We start from the raw sequence: 11,400 nt of genomic DNA on the forward strand, positions 1-11,400 counted from the left end.
TGGACATTTTATATTGTGTACCTTTTTTTTTTTTTTTTCGTGCAGCCAAAGAACCTTATAGTAAATTGAATGTTCAATTTATCTAGAACCTATCATCTGGGTTGGCCGTAGGGCCGTGCGGGTACTTTCTTCTGTTTAGCAGCTATCGACACTAGGTCGGTTTCTTTTGTCAATTTCTGGGAACTCCTGGGGATTGATAATCGCTACTCAGAACAAAGTGCGTCAAGAACGTCGCTGACGGTCGTTAGAGGATGGAATTTTCTAAGCTGTCGAAAGAAGAGAAAATGTCGGCGCAAAGATCTACGTTAAATAAGGTGTTTCGTACAAGATGTTTTTTGCTACAGGTTTTCATGTTGTTCCTGACTGTATCTATGCTGCTAGTGGGTGGAGTATATTTTGGTTTTCAATCACTGTTGCCTTCTACTATACCTACTCCTCCTTCTCATGATCTAAATTTCGTCTCTACTGTTTCTCCACATTCTTTTCACATACTGCCCCAACATGAGCAAGTCAGACGTGCAGAATTTAGAAACAATTCTTTTGTGCAACTTTTGCATCAGCATCAGTTGGTGGTAAATACTACAAATTGTTGGGTGTGTGGGCTAATGCCACATACCATGGACAGGGGTATCCCGTATTTCGTTCTTCCGTACAGCCCCCAAGGGTCAGCCCGAGCATTTCAAACTATGTTTCGTAGTGCACTAGATTCCTACCCCCATCGAGAGCCACGCTCAGCTAACTTTGGTCCTGGCCCGTACCACAAGTCTCTGGCGATAGCTATTGCTGATTTAGATAGAGATATTTTTGACGCATCGCTTATCCCAGAGGAGGAGGTGCGAGCCTATAGGGAACTAAGTGAGACTGAGTATAGTGTATCAGTGGGTGATAGGCAGCTTAAAAGCTCATCTCCAATCTGGATTGTACCTCACCTAGGCCACTTTTGTCTGCAAGGTCGTGGCCGAAATCCAAAAGCCCAGCTTGGGAAGAGCGCTTGTGTGGATACTTACGTTCTACCGATGCTCTCTTCCCCTGTCTTCCTAACTGCCAAGGGTACCTATTTTGTATGTTATGATCGAGCATTTACCTGGTTACCTCATGACTTCTCGGGTACCTGCTATATTGCAAATCTCTTGCCTCCGACTTTACCGAACTAGAGTTGAGAGAGGTGTTATTAGCAGAGAAGATACTACCGGTCAAGAGGCAGGAGACTTCTTTAAGGGGTTCCTACCGTTTTGGGGCCCTATGGTCAACAGCAGAAATCTGAGGCAGTTAACTCGTGTAGTAGAGTCAATTGCTAACATAACCGCAAGTGCCCTTGGTAATTTGACAGCGGAGCTTCCAGCGGATAGGCTTATGACGTTACAGAACCGTATGGTTCTAGACATTGTTCTAGCAGATAGAGGAGGTGTGTGCAAGGTCATTCATTCGAGCTGCTGTATATTCATACCTGATAACGCTCCAACGGTTTATCAAGCCATCTCCAAGTTGCACAAAATCTCGGAGTCCATACACGTGGACGAGGGAGATTGGACGCTTCTAGGATGGTTTTGGGGCCTGATGTCGACCTGGGGTTGGAAGATTCTGATGATTATAGGGGTTGTTGTGACGTTCCTGTTCACGTGTTGTCTTTGTGTACAGTGTGGTCCTGCCTTATGTGGCCTTTGGGCTACAACGTGTATAAGAAGGCCATCTGTTACCAATGAGGCATTGATGGATAGAATAATGTTTCAGCAACATCTGAATGATCTGATGAACATCGAGATCGATTATGATTTCGACTAGTGCTTGCCTACATGAGGTCAAAAGGAGCGTCCGAGGTTCCGTGAAAATCGTTACGGTGTTTTGGGCATTGCCGAACATGGACGAGTTTGATATCTATGAACCGTAAATGGCGAGTTCGGTAAGTGTACGCGTGTTCGCTACACTACTTGACACGGTTCGCCTAAATTACGTGTTTCTTACCTGAACCCTCGGGTTCCATTTTAGATACGGCATCCATTTTGTTTCTTGCCCTCACGTAGTCAGCGAGCAGGCAACTGTTCGCCTCATGACCCCTTTAGTTCCCAAGCCATACGGAAGACGCATATTCCTTTCACACGTCTTTATGACCGGAGGAATGACACTGCAGAGGCAAATGGCTCAGCTTGAGGGTAATCTTGCCGTGCCGGCCTATTGTTTCAGCCGTGCATGTGCTGTGATCAAGCTCTTTGATCCTACGATCATGTTTCCAATATTACCCCCACACTCTTTTCTCTAGATGTGTCTGACTTCCTAGCAGCTGTTCTTGTCTCTTTTCTCTTGCTCATTTACAACTCAAGTGGAATGTGCCTAATGGTGGGAAGATGTGCTTTTACAGTTGGGAACCGGTAATATTACTGTGGTTATGTTCCGGGGTTCTGAAAACATGAAAGCGATCCTTTTGAGTTTATTGTGGGAACTGAGATGTAACCTTTTGTTCACATGTTGTGCAATGGCAAAACCTTGTATAAAAGAGAGCGACTCACATATGCAATTTGAAGCAGACTCGTAGAACCTACACGCTGTTGTACTTCTAGTGACTTTTGCCTCCCTGCAGTAATAAACTCTGATCTTTGACGCCGAAGGAAGTCTCCCGTGTCTCTGTCTTTAGTGCGCCGAAACAGGTATCCCACGAAGGTTATAGGTGTTGTTCCCTGGCACCGCTGGGCCTTAATTAGCCTAGTCCTTCAAACAGGGACCAGGCACTTGGATTGAAGCAAATAATGCAATAACACAGGCAAGGCACTAGGAGAATCTGATGCAAACAATTCGATAACACAGGCCAGGTTCGAGGAGAATCTGATGCAAACAATGCAATAACACTTGCCAGGCACGAGGAGAATCTGATGCAAACAATGCAATAACACAGGCCAAGCACTATGAGAATCTGATGCAAACAATGCAATAACACGGGCCAAGAACTAAGAGAATCGGACACAAACAACGCAATAGCACGAACCAGGCACTTGGATTGGCGCAAATAATGCAATAACATAGGCGAGGCACTAGGAGAATCTGGCACAAACAACGCAATAGCACGAACCAGGCACTTGGATTGGCGCAAATAATGCAATAACACAGGTCAGGCACTAGGAGAATCTGACGCAAACAATGCAATAACACGGGCCAGGCACTAGGAGAATCTGAAACAAACAATGCAGTAACACAGGCCAGGCAATACAAAATCAGACACAAACAATGCAATAACACGAGCCAGGGACTAGGAGAATCTGACTGTTAGAATTGGGGGTCCCTGTTTGGCGCAAGTATTCACTTGTGACAAGCAGGGACCCTCTCCTCTAAGTCAGGGCGAAGGATGACCCCTTAGAATTACCCTTGCTCACCCTCTAGGTGCGTGGCGTGAGCAGCCAAGGCTATTCTCCAGGCGTTTCTTAGTTAAGCATTTGTAATCACACACACAGTAAACATACCAATCCCCCACAAATGGACAACAGGCTGTAGATATATAAAAATACATTCTCTTTATGTAAAAATATATATATGCAGGTAAGACTTATCACAAGACCAATATAACGATTTTTGTTAGGCCACAAGATCATAGAAAATGGCAAGTGTTCTTTTGAATTAATAGCTGCTTCCTTTTAGTCTCTTTTGCTTAAAATAGTTCTTTTTGTGGCAGTTCAGTTACTCTTTTAGAAAGGATTATGCCACAGTTCTTGTTATGCAATATTGGGGGCCTCTTGCCCCGTTCCTGGAAGGTAGGGCGCTCCCAAGCGCCTCTGTGGGCTTCGCAGCGCTCCTCTGTGCTCCACACGGAAGAAAACCCCGGGCCCTACCAATGCTCACGCATCTCGCGGCGCGGGTTGAATGGAGACCAGAGAGGGGCCTCGAGAAACCCTGGGCCTTTTCCGGAGGTGGGGGCTGAGCTGCGGAGCAGCAAGCAGGCGATGAGAGGAGCCTCGAGGAACCCCGGGCCTTTTCCGGAGGTGGGGGCTCTCGGCTGCGGTGAGGAGCAGGGAGGCGATGAGAGGAGCCTCCTGGGCCAAGGCACAGGGAAGGCCTTAGTACACAGTTACAGGCTGACGGGGAAATAAAACGTTGCGGGCCCGAGCCCGGTTTGAATTCCTTTGTTGGGGGTATCCTTGGATCTTTACAATTCGGCAGGTGCATACACACAGGCAGGCGCGGCCCACGACCCTGGTACAGATGGTACTGGGGTCTCCCAACCAGGGGGGCAGCATGGCCTGTAAAGTCTTTGGTTTGGCGAGCGGGGACAGCAGGACATGTGACACGTGCAGGCTGCAGTCTCGGCTTAGGTCACCGTCCGCAAAGGAATTCCGGCGGGAGGGGTGAGTGAGCGCTCAGCGCGCTCCAGTGGCAGGCAGGGGCAGAGGAGCAGGCAGCCTGACCCGGGGGCAGAGAGCGACTCCAAGGAGCGAGGCTCTCACGAGTGAAGGGCAGGCGAGCTCATAAGTGCCACAGCCCTAGGAGGGGCCGATGGGGGCGCAGACTCAACTCCAGCGGGAGCTACACATGGCTCGAAGGTTAAAACGAGCGAAGACACAAATAACCCACTGGTCCTGGGGTTCAAGTCAGGGGGCAAGCTCAGACATGCCCTTGGAGAAAGTTTCAGCACAAGTCTACAAAGTCTTTTCAGCAAGTCCTCTCCTCTCCTTCCTCAGCAAGGCAAGCAGCAGGCCAGTCCTTCCAGCATCTTCTTCTCATTCTAGTTGGGCAGAGGTTCACTGTGGGAAACAGGATTCTGATTCACAAGGAGCAGGGCTCCTACTTTTATACAGCATTTTCTTTGTTCTTACAGGCCAAGGGGGCCTCTGCATAACTTCTTTCAGTCTCTGAGCACTTGTTGGGTGTACTCTGGTTTCTGCTTTCAGTGTGAGGGGCAGGCACATCAGACGCTCCACAGGAGTTGGAACCGGCATTGTGTGAACAGGGGCAGCCAGGAGTACCTTGTTGACAGTGCTTCTCCCTTTCTGTGCCAGGTGTCGGCTGAGTCATCAGTCGCTCCCCAGGGGGCGGAGCCAGCATTGTGGTGGCAGAGCACAGCCCTATTCAGAGTCCAGGGGCACTCCCACCTCCCACCAAGGTGTAATCCTGGCATTCACCACCTGTCATCCCCCAGCCCTGTCACTCACATAACCCAGACAGTCAGATACACATCCTAGCAGAGGCGGGCTGACATGGTTAAGCAAGCAAATGTTAGCTTTCTAAAAGTAGCATTTGCAAACACAGGATATTAAATAAACTTTACTAAAAGAAGTATTTTATTATTCTGAGTTCAGGCATACTAAACTTTACTTTCTACCATGTTCCCTGAGCCTGCTGAGATTATAGAGTGTAATAATTCCAGCAGCCCATCTTGGCCTAAGAGAACAGGTAGCCTTACAATAGTGAAAAACGAATTTGGCTGTAATTCACTATTAGGACATGCCACACACATCAGAGCATGTCCTACTTTATACTTACAATGCACCCTGCCCTTGGGCCTACCATAGGGGTGACTAATATGAAGTTAAGGGAAGGTTTAGAGGCTGGCAAGTGTGTGCACTTGCCCAGCCAGCATGACAGTACCAGACTGCACGCAGGTTCTGCAGTGGCAGACCCTAGACACATTTTGAAAGGCTGCTTCTGTGGGTGGCGCAACCAGCGCTGCAGGCCCACTAGCAGTATTGGCATTTACAAGCCCTGGCACTCCTGGTGCACTTTACTGGGGACTGACAGTAAATCCAATGAACCAATCATGGAAATCAATCACAGTTACACTTTATATAGGGAGAGCATATGCACTTTAGCACTGGTCAGCAGTGGTAAAGTGCCCAGAGTCATTAAACCAACAAAAACAGGTCAGAGAGAATATTGGAGGAAGGCAAAAAGTTCAGGGATGACCCTGCCAAGAGGGCCAAGTCCAACACTGACAAAAACAATGCAATAACATGGGCCAGGCACTAGCGTTGAAGCAAATAATGCAATAACACAGGCCAGGCACCAAGAGAATCTGATGCAAACAATGCAATAACATGGGCCAACCACTATGAGAATCTGATGCAAACAATGCAATAACACGGGCCAGGCACCAAGAGAATCTGATGCAAACAATGCAATAACACGGCCCAAGCACCAATAGAATCTGATGCAAACAATGCAATAACATGGGCCAACCACTATGAGAATCTGATGCAAACAATGCAATAACACAGGCCAGGTACTAGGAGAATCTGATGCAGGTGAGCATGTAATACCTGGAGGGATCCAGGGTACTGTGTGGACAGGAGGATTGGAGGGCAAAGACTAGTTTCATATGGACTGAAGCATGGGCAAAATGAGCAATGTTTTAAGGAAGTATTACCATAGAGTAAATCATGCAGAGTCATTTTTTTTGGGCCCAAGTATGGGATATTACGTACCAAGGGGTGTCAGAGAGATTATAATCTTCCCTACAAGGGCCATCTGCTTTACAAAGAATTTCAATACGAGGAGTGACTCTAAAAAGCAGCGACGGGACATGCAGTGAGAAGAGAGAATGCAGAGTATCACTAACGTTATGGAACAGCGCACAACTTTAGAGGCTACTTAGATACAGGGAGACACCTGAAATGGGCTCTGCACCTCACATGAATCCAGAACACGAAAGTGCCTTTACACACAGACCAAACATCCTAGGAGGGGCCAAGGGGAGACATAACATTTAATCCCGGTTTTACCACTTTACCTAAAAGATGCTGGAAATATCACCAAATGTTATTTCACGACAGGGCCACTATACAGGTCATTATTCTGGGATTGTAGTCCCTCGGCCTCCCCCTCACAATCACCACCACCCCACGTGCGGTTTACTGCACTAGGAAACTGTGCAACCAGGAGACTCTGTGTTTAACCCTGACCTACAATTTGTGAAATAGTGAGCTTCAGGAATCACTAAGTAAATTTATGCCTCTCCCCCCATTTATGTCCAAGATCAGGGGTATTTACAGCCATCTGAAAGTTGTAAGTAAAACTGTTCTTTTAAAAATGGGCCCAGACTGTGGTGATGCATCTTTAACTAAAGATTCCTTCCAGCGGCTCCTGGAATGTTGTTGTTGATGCGTTGCCAGGAGTTTTCCCAGCAGTTATGTTTCTGGTGCAGTTGGGTGAGTGGTGAATAAATCTTACCCTTAGCCTACCGATGACATGAGAGTTTGATTACTACGTAGACATTGCCTCTGGTGGGAGGGAGGGGTACACAGCGCCCACTCTCATGGACTATTCACCAGAATGTAACGTGGCCAAGTAATAACCTTTGGAAAAAGTAGTTCTGTGTTCATCAGACGGAAACTGTTTAGTACTAGGCAAACCCTACTCTTTCTTTCCCTTATCTGACAATGTATGTACCTTGAAGGAGGCTAGATGGAAGAAATAAACATGAAAGGCATGTTCCCAGCTCAAACCACCAGCATGGATTTCATTCACTCATTCAAGCTGCTTAACTGCAGGTCTCCGAACTCCATATCAGCATCTCTAAAGGCAAACACTGTTGAAGCAAAGGGAGGGGGAGAGCCCTATGATCCTCTAGAGCCTAGGCCGCTCACTAGAAAACGACGACGAAGGACAGGACTCTAACAGGATAAACTGATCCAACTCAAATATGAGGTCAACGTATTATTTATCGACTTAATGGTGCAAAAGTCATTCTGGAATTAAATCAATACTATTTGAATAATCAATGTTCAATTTATAATAGAGGCATTGCTGTGCTGAAATAAAGGAAATCAGCGGCAACAATAGCTATTCTCACAACAAAGTGTACTTATTTCAAGTTTGGTTTGCATATTTTACAAGAAGGGGATAAAGCGAAAACTGATAGACAACATTATAAAGCTTACCAACTTGTCTTATAAAGGTTACTGGTACTTGTAGAACAACACAAAGGTTAAGGAAAAGCAGAAGTATCAAGGTAGACAGTGTATCCGCAATGGCGGACAATAAACCCTTATTAATAGTGACCACATAACAACCGTCTCCAGGTAGGATCGCCTAATTATAAAAGACCTGCTAATATGGTGAACGACTACAGCGCATCAAACTCTGACTATGACATTGGTCTATCAAAACATTTGAATTCTGAGTTTGTTCTTCTCGTTAGGTGTTGATCCTGGAAGATGTAGGCTGATGGATTTTGGGCTTGTGCTTTATGCACGCTTCAGGAATTTGCGGAACGAATGTCACCCAAACATCGCACCATGTTGAGGAGGGAGGCCACTGGGGTGAGAGTTGGTCGCTTAAAATGGAGCGCCACAATAAATTAACTGTTCAAAGAAGCACTGGGGTTACCAGCTTCTCAAAAGGGCATGTCCTCTGTTTAGATAGCTGTCCAGAGGGCTAGAGACCTGGGATGGGCCATCAATGTAAGCAATGGCCCAGAGTCGCCGTGGCTAACTTGTAACTTCTGGGTCAGTTTGCTTGTTTGGTGGCGGCAAAGAATCGTAGTATGCTGATATAATTCTTTTTAAGATTACTGCGAGGGTGTTATCAGTACTTCTTTAATGCAGTATTTTCATGGAAACCTTAAAAAAAGGTTAACACTAGCTACAGTATGATTGTGGTTACTAAAAATGTAACATCTGATAGCACAGTAAGAATTTGCACGTTTTCTCTTTTTGCAAATTATGCTTGACTGATCTTATACTCTGTACAGCCCATCCTATAATTTGTGTAGCCTATTTTATATTTTGGTGAATTCTTTCTTTAAACTATTGGCTTTCCTATTCAAAGTGCTGTCTCTCACGCGCAGACCTCACAGCACTGTAAAAATATACAAGTCACTATTCCCTAGTGCACCAACCAGGATTCAAATTAGCGACCCTCCAGTTTGAGACGCAGACATCAGAAATTATAACACTAAGCCCAGTGCCCCAGGCGATCTGAATGGCGTCTGAGTTGAGCCCATTTACGTAAACGCAGGCCATTGGCTGTGTGTCCAGCAGCATCATACATGATCTTAAACTCCCTGACATACCAAGCCGCCTACACATCTCGATCATAAAAGGCTACTCCAGGGAGTCAAACGCCTTCTCGGCATCAGCTGACTTCATGTTTGGGTTTACCTGATGCAGCACTGCAAATACTGCAAATACCGTCCGTAGATGAACGGCTGTGGATTTATGTGGGACAAATCCCAACTGTACAGGGGAGACTATTTTCTCTAGTAGGAAGGATAGCCGAGTCGCATCACCTCAGGCAGTAATTTATTATCACTGTTATGCAGTGGCAGAGGGCGATAAGATGTACACTTACAGGGTTTCTTCCAGGCTTAGGGGGTACTGAAATGACTGCATCACTTATAGATGCCAGCGACACACCACCCTTCAATGCCTCGGCATAGGCCTCCTGGATAGGCCGCACCTCCACTGCACCCCCGGCCCAGGACAGGCCTCAACTTCTCTTCACCCCCTGAACAGGTCTCACCTCCTCAGCACAGTACAGGCCTCACCTCTTCTGCACCCCCTGGACAGGTGTCATGGTGCAGGAAAAAGGAATCAAAGCTCTTCTTTGTCTCGCTGTATCTGCCATTGAACCGGCATTGCAAAGATCACCTGCTCGCAAAAGGTCGCGGGTCATTATAGCGCGGAACCGGGCATTCTCCGCTGTACTACCAACAGGGAGGACCACGGTGGAAGTTGCCGGTCTAGTCCTGAGTTCCTGGACACGGGCGTGAGGTCTAGACCTGCTGTGAAGTGCGCCGGTTGATTTTAGAACCGAGACACTTCACCAACGGATTTTCAGAGATTAGTCACGTTCTTTCTGTAGTCTAGTTAGATAGAAATAGTGCAATTTTGTGCCAGGATTAGGCGCAGGTTAGAGCACTTCGGTGCGTCGGTTATTAGTTCGGTAATTTAAAACTAGAGAGAAATACCAATTTAAAGTAAATAGGAAAAAAGAAATATAAAGAGAAGAATTAATTCTTACCCATTGAATACTTCAGTTCTTAATTTCTTTGTTGCTTGATTGACGCCGGAGGCTCCAGAAGGTTTCTAAGGGAGAAGTAAGACGAATTCAGAAGATAAGAAAGTAAGGCAGAGAGTGAATGAACGAATGAGTGAAAAAGAATAAATGAACTCACAGAGTTAAAGGGTGGTAAAATGTTGTTTATAATGCAGGTTACCAAAGAATAAAATACTTATATTGAAGAATAGATGAGGAGCAAAAGACATAGGCACTCTGAGTAAGGAAATAGAGAGAAAGAGAGTAAGAAAGTGGAAAAGGAATTGAAGGAAATTAGTAATGGTGTGCTTTTCCTTTACAGCGATTTCCAGTCATACTTGAAGATGGAGTAAGAAAGGAATAAAATGGAGTAAGGCAGAAAGGAAGTGTAGAGTGGAAGAGCCAGAAGGTCAGGCAGTCTCTTCTCTGTCCCATTCCTCTTTCCCCCGGCTGGGTTCGCACGGCCACTAGTTAACTCTTCAGTTGGTGGCTGTGGGAAAACCAGTGGTGGAATTTGAAAAATCTCATCATTCTGCTCCTGGGAGTGTCGGCACTGTCAGTAAACACAACCCTTGACAACAGATCTCACCTCCTCTGCACCCCCTGGACAGGCCTCACCTCCTCTGCACCCCTTTGGACAGGACTCATCTCCTCTGCACCCCCTTGGACAGGACTCACCTCCTCTGCACCCCTGGACAGGCCTTGCTTCCGCTGCACCCCTGGACAGGCCTCTCCTCCTCTGCACCCCTGGACAGGCCTTACCTCCTCTGCCCCTCCTCTTGACAGGCCTCTCGGTGAAGGATTCTCTTTAAGGACAGAGGAGCCCAGAGTTCATTCCACCCCATACAGCGCCTCTGACTCTGCCCCGAGCCTCGGGGCGCTATGCACAGGCCTCACCTCCTCTGCACCCCTGGACAGGTCTCACCTCCTCTGCACCCCTGGACAGGCCTCACCTCCTCAGGACAGACCTCACCCCCTGTGACCCCTGTACAGACCTCACCTCCTCTGACCCCTGGACAGGCCTCTCTTCCTCTGCACCCCTGGACAGGCCTCTCCTCCTCTGCCCCCCTGAACAGGCCTCTCCTCCTCTGCCCCCTGGACAGGCCTCTTCTCCTCTCCTCCTCTGGACAGGCCTCTCCTCCTCTGCACCCCTGGACAGGCCTCTCCTCCTCTGCACCCCTGGACAGGCCTCTCCTCCTCTGCACCCCTGGACAGGCCTCTCCTCCTCTGCAACCCCGGACAGGCCTCACCTCCTCTGCACCCATGGACAGGCCTCACCTCCTCTGCATCCCCGGACAGGCCTCACCTCCTCTCCACCCCTGGACAGGCCTCACCTCCTCTGCACCCCTGGACAGGCCTCTCCTCCTCTGCACCCCTGGACAGGCCTCGCCTCCTCTGCTCCCCTGGACAGGCCTCTCCTCCTCTGCACCCCTGGACAGGCCTCTC

At 47.7% G+C, this 11,400-nt stretch overlaps 1 protein-coding gene across 1 annotated transcript in view; it reads right to left on the bottom strand.

Moving 5' to 3' along the window:
- The window catches only part of LOC144807127 (uncharacterized), a 65,881-nt gene extending 55,872 nt beyond the window's left edge, over nt 1–10,009 (bottom strand). The window contains exon 1 of the mRNA XM_078673068.1: nt 9,940–10,009. The gene's annotated coding sequence lies outside the window, so the exon portion shown is untranslated. The remainder of the gene's footprint in view (nt 1–9,939) is intronic.
- Between the last annotated feature and the right edge of the window lie 1,391 nt (nt 10,010–11,400).

This window comes from Lissotriton helveticus, chromosome 1_2 (genome assembly GCF_964261635.1).
Source record: "Lissotriton helveticus chromosome 1_2, aLisHel1.1, whole genome shotgun sequence".
NCBI classification, from domain to species: domain Eukaryota; kingdom Metazoa; phylum Chordata; class Amphibia; order Caudata; family Salamandridae; genus Lissotriton; species Lissotriton helveticus.